At 56.1% G+C, this 9,125-nt stretch overlaps 1 protein-coding gene across 3 annotated transcripts in view; it reads right to left on the minus strand.

Annotated features, from left to right (window-relative positions):
- DUSP8 (dual specificity phosphatase 8) overlaps positions 1-4,732 on the minus strand; it is a 43,347-nt gene extending 38,615 nt beyond the window's left edge. The window contains exon 1 of one of the 3 annotated variants that reach the window (XM_074585683.1): positions 4,276-4,732. The gene's annotated coding sequence lies outside the window, so the exon portion shown is untranslated. Of the gene's footprint in view, positions 1-3,262; positions 3,335-4,094; positions 4,182-4,275 lie in introns of those variants that run through there. The other 2 variants (XM_074585685.1, XM_074585684.1) reach the window with 2 other exon arrangements.
- Between the last annotated feature and the right edge of the window lie 4,393 nt (positions 4,733-9,125).

Below are 9,125 nucleotides of genomic sequence, written 5' to 3' on the forward strand. Positions count from 1 at the left end.
GGATTTTCAGCCCCAGACAAGTTGCTGGGATGCTCTTAATTTAAGTCAGTGCAAAATGCATCACTTCACCTTCATGCAACACAGTCCCTGTAGTTCTGTGCTGTTATTGCTCCCTGTTTGCACTAGGAGAGTCTCCAGTTTCCAGTGAGCATCTCCAGGTTCTCCTCTGATCCCAGCCTGCGCTACCACTTCACCTACCTTCTGAAATATCGATCTTTTAAGGCATCATGCACACAAGCACTACCTGTCACTTTAGGAAACTGGACGTCCAGAGCAGCAAAAACCCCACAGAAGCCCTGGGTAAAGCATAGGAAGAAGCTCCCTGCACACCAGCTGAGATTACCTTGTCCAGCTGGGTCTAGAAAACCTCAGAGGAAGAGACAAATAGCAGAGATGGAGCAAGCCATCCTACAGGAGCCATGGCTGTCTGCAGCACATGCTGGGCAGGGCTCTCCCTTAATCTTACTCTCCTTGATTGAGCAGAGATGGTTGAGAGCCAAACGAGCCTCTTGGACAGCATTGAAGCAAAGGCTTGTGGTAGAAAGTCTACAAACATCTCTTGGAAGATCAAGAGGTAAGAGTTTGTTTTCCTTTCCACGAAGTCATGCTAAAGAGGAGAAGGGGTGACCAAGGCACCTGCCACGGCCAGAGCTCAGTATGTCCCACCATGGTCTCAGCTGCTGGTCCACTTCTGACAGAGCATCTCTCCCATGGGGATGTGACATATCCACAGGCCACGGGGGTCTCCCCATCAACAGAGGAGCAGGCAAAGCCATCAGGCCATCACCAGGGTGCAATACACCACCCGCTGTCCCCACGGGAACCTGCACTGCCACTAATCACAGCGTTAAGCTCTGCCTGGCTTTGAGGGCAGCCCCCAATATCATTAGTGCAGAGCATCTCGGCACAGTCAGTTTTTACCCCCCCCACACATTCCCCCGGCTATGTTATTATCCTGAACACAAAGTACGCCCAGGTCTCCTGAGCAAGCTTGAGAAAATCTTGAGCGGAGAGCTCATTTAGCTTCTTATCTGATGAATGCTCCCAGGCCACTCACCTACCCTCCCCAAGCCTGCCCATAATTACGTCAGGTGCCTCCTTCCCACTCTGCATCAGGTGGGACAGGTGTATCTTCAGAGAAGAAATGTAAAGCTTGAAAAACAGGTTTTAAAACCCAGAGGGCATGGGGATGCACGTTGAAGCTTTCCCCACAGGATGACGGCACTGTCGCGCTGGCTGCGGGAGTTTCTCTGCATAGCAGCGAGAAAAAGAGCGGGGTGAGACCCAGCGGCTGCGCTTGGAGGACCGGGAGCTCCCGGGTATTTCTGCAGCCATCTCTGCCTTATCACTGCCATTAAACCCACAGCGGAGGGCAAAAAGGTCTACAAACTCTCCTAGGGCAACCTCCCAGCTGTCCCACCAGGCAGAGGGGACTCAGCATCTGCAAGCTCTTTCTCTTTATCACCTCCTGCCCTACAAGATTCCGTTCGCTGGTTCAGTATGATGGAAGCCTGCACCATAAATCAAGGCTGCCAAGCACTGGAGCACCTCCTTTTCCTCCTTCCCTCCCTGATAGTGTTAACATGCTCTGCACCTGCCTGCGCCCAGGGCTTTGGGAGCCGAGCTGCGCACTGGAGAAACTAACCTCTGATCCCTAAGAACAGCCTCACTTAAAGGCAACGAAGCAAATCCAAAGAGGAAAAACACCTATACCACACTCCCTATCTCTTTCATGGATTAAAGCAGCTGGGGTAGGGATGGCGTGGGAACTCACTCATATTCATGCCCAGAGAAGTAATTTCTGAAATCCAGAACCACAATGGGTTTCCAGCCTTTGGGGAGGTCTTTTGGGGGGGGATGTGGCTGCAGGGGGAGAAGCCAGTTTTCTCCCACCTCCCAAGATCCAATTTGAGAGTATGGGACAGATAGTACTGCGAAGTCCTACCTAGCCCTTGTGGGTGTTTTGGTAGTAATAGTGGCATTGTGTTTAATTTTAGGTGAATTTAAGCTCTCCAAAGACAGGCACCTCAATGGCTTTCTCAGCAAGGTGCCTGGCACCCAGCAAAAACACGCTCTGCAGACAAACACGGTGCAGTATTTGCAAGAATGATCTCCATGCAGAGCCCCCAGTGAACACTCCTAAGGACTCTGGCCACTTTGCTTAGCTCTCCCAAGCCTAGCTGAGGCTAGATTTTAAACAGCAATGCCATATCCAGGTTTTCCTTCCCTACTCCTTACCTTGCATCAAGGCAGGGACAACTGAAAGCCATGGGGGGCAAATCTTTTGGGTTGGTGTGAGATGCTGCCATCTCGGCTCAGAGACCCTCCAGTCCCAGGTCTGTGCTGCTCGAGTGTGTTGCTGATGGGCTGAGGGCAGGAATTTCTGCCTACTGCCATCGCAAAGAGGCGTTTGGGCATCCTTCTGCTGTTCATGCGCCCAACTGTCCTCTCTGGTCCCAGCCATTCAGACAGTCCTATACATCCAGGCTTTGCCAGGCAAAATAGAGGACAAGGTACCTGCAAAGCCCTTGCAGGCATTTCAAAATCCCAAACACCTCCAGCTACGGCCAGGAGGGTTTTCCCAGTGCTGCAGCATATTTCATTTTGGGAACCATTACAAGCAAAACCAAAGCAAGCGCAGGAACCCCCAGCCAGACCCAAAACCCCAACAAACCTCTTCCGCAGAGAGAGTCCTCCCGGCACAAGACACCCTCCAACAGCGCGAGCAAACCCCGTCCGACAGAGGTAAGGCCAAACCCGTAAGCACCAATTCCCATGCATCCAGCCCTTCTGAAAACAAAGCTCTCCGCAGCCGCGTTCGGGCGCGTAGGCAGCTGTGCCCCCAGCCTTTCGCCTTAGCGCAGGAGGATGAGACAATGCACACAAACGTTAAACACCACTCCACGGGCAAACTGCTTTCAAGGTTAATATGGCCCCTGGACTGCCAGGCGCAATCCTCAGCGCTACCTTTTCAAGGCGTCTTGGGCATCCCGACCGTCTTCTGGGGGGGATCTGCCTTTATACCCCAAATTAGAGGGAGACTGAAGCCTCTGCCAACTGTTCCCAGCGCATTTGTCATCGCTAGCTGCTTGGGATGGGGACAGTCTCTTCTACACATGCTTATGCAGCGCCCGCCAGGGAGCTGTTGATAACTACCGCAATACGAAGGATAAACGCATCCGTGCCCAGCAAAATCCAAATATCCTCAACAGAACAGCACTGCACCGCGTCCTGCCTTCTAACGAAACCGCAAATTACTGACCTGTGCACAGAGCTCCCCCAATGCAAGCTGAAGCACTGACATCAGCTTTTGCTGTTGCTCAGGAATTTAATTCTGGGGGAGGAGAAAAGGGAGGGGGGAGCAGGAAGGAGAAGGAACTTATTTATCAATAAGGGAAATAACCAGCAATCTTTAAAAAACAACCAACGCTCAGCAACAGAAAGCAACATTTATCACTAAATAATAATTAAGGCGGGGGGGGGGGGGGGGGGTAGGTGATCAATCGGTCCGTGCACATTAGGGGAGGTGGAGGGGATTATTTTAAACGGGCAGCTTAACTCATTAATTGCTAGCAGCGCCTTTGGAGCCGCAGCAGTGAAGTGTTGCATGAAAACCCCCGCTGCTGAACACATGCCGGCTTCGTTTAAACGCCAAGGACACAGGGCGACACTCCAACCTCTTTCATCATCAGAAAAACCACAGCGCTGTTAACGCCGGTTCCTCAAACACCAGCCCTCAAAGCCCCCAAGAGACAACCCCTCCACGAGCGACCCCCGGCCCGGCAGGACACCGGGTATTCCCCGGAGCTTCCCAAACCCCCTCCTCACCTGCACCACCGCCGCCCGGCAAACGCGCACCGCGGAGGCGAGGGTGGGATTTTCAACCTCCCCCCCGCGAAAACCAGCGCGCGGCGCCCCCGACACGCGCGGCCGCGGAGCGCCAGCCCGCCCCCCCCCCAGTTCCCATCCCCGCGGCGCAGCCCGCTGCGGGGCAGCTCCCTCCCCCCCCCCCATTTTTTCCTACCACCAGAATAATTCCAACACCGCCTTAAAAAACCAAAGCCCTATATCTACATATACATATATACACGTACATATATGTTTTCGAGCTGTCCACCGGGGCTGGGCGCGATGCCGGCTCCGCTCCGCACGTGCGGACGCGCTGCACCGCGCCGCCCCCCCCCCCCCCCATGCCCCCCCCCCCGCCCGCCCGTCTCCCCCCCGCGTTGCGCACAGACCCGGCGCCTATAGCCATCTATAGGGGGATGCACTGACCCGGCGCGGCGGGCGCGGACGGCCGCGCCGCTCCGCGGGCTGTCCGCTGGCGCGGCCGCTGCCGGCGCCGCAGGGCCCGCATGCCGCGGGGGGGGCGGGAACGGGGGGGGGGTTGGGGGGGGGAGTGCCCGCTCCGCGCTCCTCCGCGCTGCTCCGCGCCGCTCCGCGCGCCGCCGGGAATGCGCCGGCGATGAGGTCATGCCTCGGGAACGGGAGGGGGGGGGTAGGGGGGGGAAGGAAAAAAAAAAAGAAAAAAAAAGACAGCGTTGACGTCACCCGCAGCCAATCAGCGCGGGCGGCGCAGGGGCAGGGTGACGTCAGCCCCGCGGGCGCGGAGCGGCGCGGAGGGAGCGGGTGCTGCTCCCCCCTCCCGGCACGGCCCGGCCGTGCGGAGCTGCGCGGGAATTGCGCGGCCCCGGCGCAGCGCCTCTGCCTGCCCCCCCCTCCCCCCACCCCCGGGGACCGCGCTGCCTGCGCGCATCCCGCGCATCCCTGCCCGGGCGCTGGGCTGCGGGGGCGGCTCCCACGCCTGGTGGCTTTGGGTGATGCCCGCTCGCAGGGTGATGGGTTACCCCGTGGAGACAGCGGCCTGAGCAGCGAAGGGCTTTTTTGGGGGGGCACCCTCCTGGGCGCTGAGGTTCCCAGGGGACACCTCCAGTGCTGCACTGCTCCCGGCAAAAAATGCGCTTTCACGTATTTTTGGTTCGTAGATGGTTCCCGGGCTGCCCCCCTGGGTGACACTGAGCCTGGAGCTGTCCCCGCAGGCAGGGCCACCCCTCCTGCCTGTCACTGCACCCTGCCTGCGCTTCACATGCCGGCTCCGCACACCTCGAACACCCCGTTGCTGGTCGTGGAGCCGTGGGGTGGCTGCTGGGGTGGCCCCGCAGCACTTTTTCCCTCTGAAGCTTCCAAGCCGGGGAAGGACAGAAAAAAATGCTACGTGGTCTCTGATGATGGCACGGCAAAGAGTGGCCCAACGGTTGGGCGGTTCAGGGGGAATCCAGCCCGTGGGTCGGTTGCTGACTGGGTGGGGTGGGCTCACCTCCATCCTGCTGCAGTGGCACCGAGGAGCCGTGCGGCCGGTTTGGCTAACACAGCAGGGGTTTTTCTCTGTCCTTGGCCCTGGCCTGGCAGCTCCAGCTTAGAAAGGGATTAGGGTTTAGAAGCTTAGGTTTTGCTGGCGCTTAGGAAATCAAGGGAACCTTCCTCCCTGCTGCCAATATGGATGCCGGATGTTTTAAAATTAACTCTCATCTCTCCGGACATGCAGCTCAAGAAGGGTGTCGAGCTACTGCAGTTACTGATGGCAAAATTTTTCCCAGAAAGGTCATTTCTTGTAGACCACCGGAGATGTAAAATGCTGGGATACTGAAAATCTCACTCCCCCCATTCCATAAGCAGTGCTGAGTTCATACCCTTCTTCCACCACAGAAAATCAGCTCACCCAAAGCTGTCAGCAAGGAAACTTTTGCAAAACCAGGGCTACTCCACCTAAAAGGCATGGATTTCGGCCCAGTTACCGTAATCAGTGGCAAGATGCTTGGGCAGCATGGGCGCTTGCTCCTCTAGCATCTCTGGAGCACTTGGTCTTGGTGGGAGTGGGAGCAGGAGCGTGCCCAGCATGGCTGAAATGAAGCTGGGGTCTTTATTCCATTCTGCCTTTCCCACTGGTTTTCCTGCCCAGCTCCCTCTTCACAGCTGTGTGGAGCACCCTGACCAGGGAAAAATCAAGAAAGTATTCTCTTGCTTCAGCTTAGGGCTGTTTCCTCCCTTGCCCAACACCCCTTTTCAGGAGTGAAACAGTAAAAAGAAGGGGAAAGGAATGACTTTGAAAATCCCAAAGCTTCCTCATAAAAGCTATTATCTCGGCAGAGAGCCACGAGCTCGCAAAGCCTGCTGAAGGAAGAGGATTTCAGCAGCTTCTTTCCAAACCCCAGTTAAAACTGATGTTTCCAACCCTGGGCCTGGCACGCTGCTGCCAGATGAGCATCCCGGATTGGCTGTTGGGAAGATCGCTCCCCAACTGGCCAGTGGCACGGTGTGAGGAAGGAGATGGAAGAAGGATGCTGGGCTGGCGGTAAGCAAGGTGTTGAGGAAGAGGCAGAGGATGGGGTGTCCTGAGGGACTGCCAGACACCTGCCTTGGATTGTCCATTCCAGCAAGAGGCTGAGCTGAGCTCCCTCTTGAGCCTTCATCTCTGGCAACCTCTCCCCAGCCACCCCATGGACCGCCAGTGCATCCCTTGGTGATAGGGACATGGGAGATTTGACCCATACAAAATCCCTAATGGCTGCAAATGGGAGGAGATGCTCCATGGGGGCCGGGGACCAGTGGAACGCCAGTTCTCACAGCCATCAGGAGAGGCTCCAGCCCATGAGCCGTGCATCTCTCCCACGCCCACTGCTTCTGTGCGACGCGCTGCAGCCAAGCGCCTGGGGGGGAGAAACCAAAACAAATGATTCACTGCTCTTAAACTGCTCCTGGGATCGCAGGGGCTGGGTAGCAGGCGACGACGGAGGCTTGCAAAACCTCACCTGCTTCCTGAAGCCAGGAGCTAAGCCCATTTAGATCCCAGTTCCGTTCAACCTGAAATTCTGCCATTGGGGTGCGGACCCGTGGCTACATGGAAGAGGGCAACCAGCCCAAGCGACAGCAGCACTGCGAGTGCACCCGGTCGGCTCTGAGTGACTCGTGTGGGCTGACCGGCGAGCAGCATCCCTATTTTCCCCTGGGGAAATTAAGCAGGGAGAGCCAGGGCAATGCTGTTATGGTCAGGCAGGCAGAACAAAGCAGCCTCACGCTCTGAGCTCCCATCTACCAGATGTGAATCTATTGTCTCAGCCCCGGGGCCAGCATCCCCCCTCTTCTCCCCATCACAACCATCACAAGTCGAGCAAAAATTATGCAGCAAGTTGCTTATTGCTAAAGGGAAGTGCTTTATTTCAGGTAAAGCACTTAAAAAATAATTTGCCCCACTCTGTTTTTTCCTCTTTCCCAGGTTTCAGGCGCATCCGAAGATGGATTGCATCCCAGCTACGTGGTTCGAATCCGAGTTACGCTTGTACATGTAATAGTTCTTGCGAAAACATTTTCCAGGCCCCTTAATTGCCATGGCAGGCCAAGTGCAGGAAAGCACGGTGGAGCCTCCTGCATCCTACAGGGATTAAAATCAGAACCTGATCATGAAGGAAACTAAAACTAGGAAAAAGGAATTGCTGCCAAACCAACTTTCTTATCCATCAAAAAGGAGAGACTTTTTGCCAATCTGCAATTACATTAAATGGTCGAATAATTTTTTTTCTTTTTAACCTTGCCTGCCTGGCGTTCAAGTGCTGTTCCTTGCACCACTGGCCGAGCCAGCCTTCCGTCGCCCTTGAGCCCGGCAGCGCCGGCTGCAGCTCAGGGTGCTGGATTCCCACCACAGGGGGTACTGGCACCTTGAAACGGTGCTGATGGCTGGAGCCAGAGTCAACCTTTGGGCTGAAGTGGCCCCACTTCTGCCAAGTGTGGTTGTTTCTGACACGTGTGTGCCTGTCACCCTCGCCATGGCATCCCGGAGAGGGGCTCGGCAAGGTGCTGGAGGAAGGGGTTTGCCAGGCTCCGAATGGCCCCATTTTGTAAAGAAACATATTGACTGCAGTGAACTGTGCACCCCACCATGGGAAGGGCATTGATCCCCTCTTTGGCTCCTTCCCATGTGATCCCCGGGAGCCAGGTCTCCATCTCTCCCATCCCATGGTTGGGATGGAGCCCAGCAGATTCCCGGTGAATCCCAGCACGCCGCCGTCCTCCTGCAAAGCCCAAAATGGTGCCACTCTGTTAGCGAAGAGAGATGATGTGCTTGAGCAGGCAAAAGGCACTTGCAGCATCCCCAGGCAGCCGCGTTTCTCACACAGGGGGCTGCCCCGGATCTGTCTCCGTTCTCCCTGGTAGAAAGATCTGCCCGTGCACAGTGTGGCTCAACACTTGCAGGGTGCGGAGCCGCGCGTGCATGTCGCAAAAGCAGCTACCGCGCAATTAATTGCAGAAGTAGCAGGCTGGAGGGCTGCGTGCTGTGCCATTCAGCTCAGCGCATGCTGCAGAAGCATTCATTCTGCGGCTCTGACTGTGCCGCGAGGCGCTGCTGCCAAAGGGAAAAAGGGAAAAAAAACCCCACCATCATACATTGAATAAATTCCCTCTGATTCCCTCCACCCCGAACGTGTCTGAGAAAAGCTGGGCAGGAGCGTAGAGATGTGCCAAACACAGGACACAGTTGCCGAGTACCAGTGTGATGGGTCAAAGTCAGGGGATGGGAGGGGTGGAGGAGCAGGACCTTTGCACTGGCACGAAGCAATTACGCCGGAGGAGCCGAGACTGGTGGCAGCAGCGAAGCCGCACAGAAGCTCTGCGGTAACACCCCTCGGGTGCAGGACATCTGCCTGAGCCCCTGCCCCCAGTGCTGAAAGAGTGTGCTGTGTTGGCACGCACCTGGGTTTGCCCTGGGCAGCGAGGGTAGGCGAGTGGCTTTGGTGTGCCCAGAAGCCGTCCGGGGTCACATTCACTTCTCTGAAGGCAATGTGAAGGGGATGAGAGAGAGGACAGGGACAGGGGAATGGGAGAGACACGGCGCAGTTTCATAGAATTGTAGAATCGCCTAGGTTGGAAGGGACTTTTAAGATCATCGAGTCCAACCATCAGCCTGACACTGCCAAAACCACCGCTAAACAACGTCCCTAAGCACCACATCTACCCTTTAAATACCTCCGGGGATGGTGATTCCACCAATTCCCTGGGCAGTCTGTTCCAATGTTTGATAACCCTTTCATTTCAGTATAGCCAAGTCTTAAAAAATAATCACTGCTCAGTGT

Source organism: Larus michahellis, chromosome 4 (genome assembly GCF_964199755.1).
Source record: "Larus michahellis chromosome 4, bLarMic1.1, whole genome shotgun sequence".
NCBI lineage: Eukaryota > Metazoa > Chordata > Aves > Charadriiformes > Laridae > Larus > Larus michahellis.